At 36.0% G+C, this 375-nt stretch overlaps 1 pseudogene; it reads left to right on the top strand.

The window, feature by feature from the left end:
* Positions 1 to 375, top strand: part of LOC109353905 — an 11,330-nt pseudogene that overhangs the window by 10,237 nt on the left and 718 nt on the right.

Below are 375 nucleotides of genomic sequence, written 5' to 3'. Positions count from 1 at the left end.
TCCATTCCACAATGTCCTTTGGTTCCACTTCCAATTCAAACTCTTTATTCAACAATGTAGGAAGAGGGTGAGGATCCATATTAGGTTTAAGAGTCTCCTTCAATAAGGATACATGAAATAATGGATGTATTTTTGCATGATAAGGCAATTGCAACTTGTATGCCCCTTGCCAATATAGATGGCAAAACAAGCAAAGTTCGCAGGCCCGCCGCATCGTCCGTAAAATTTTTCTCAACTATGCTTAAGATAAGTGCCATAAAAGTGTATGAATTTTAGGTATGTTTGCCACTTATCAAACTACCCCCAACTTCAAACTTTGTTTGTCCTGAAACAAAAGGTAAAAATTATCTGAAAAATTAATTTGGCTAAAAATGA

Source organism: Lupinus angustifolius, chromosome LG08 (assembly GCF_001865875.1).
Source record: "Lupinus angustifolius cultivar Tanjil chromosome LG08, LupAngTanjil_v1.0, whole genome shotgun sequence".
Taxonomy (NCBI): Eukaryota; Viridiplantae; Streptophyta; class Magnoliopsida; order Fabales; family Fabaceae; genus Lupinus; species Lupinus angustifolius.
The sequence above is the reverse complement of the archived record's forward strand: the minus strand, read 5'-3'. Positions and strand labels throughout refer to the sequence as shown.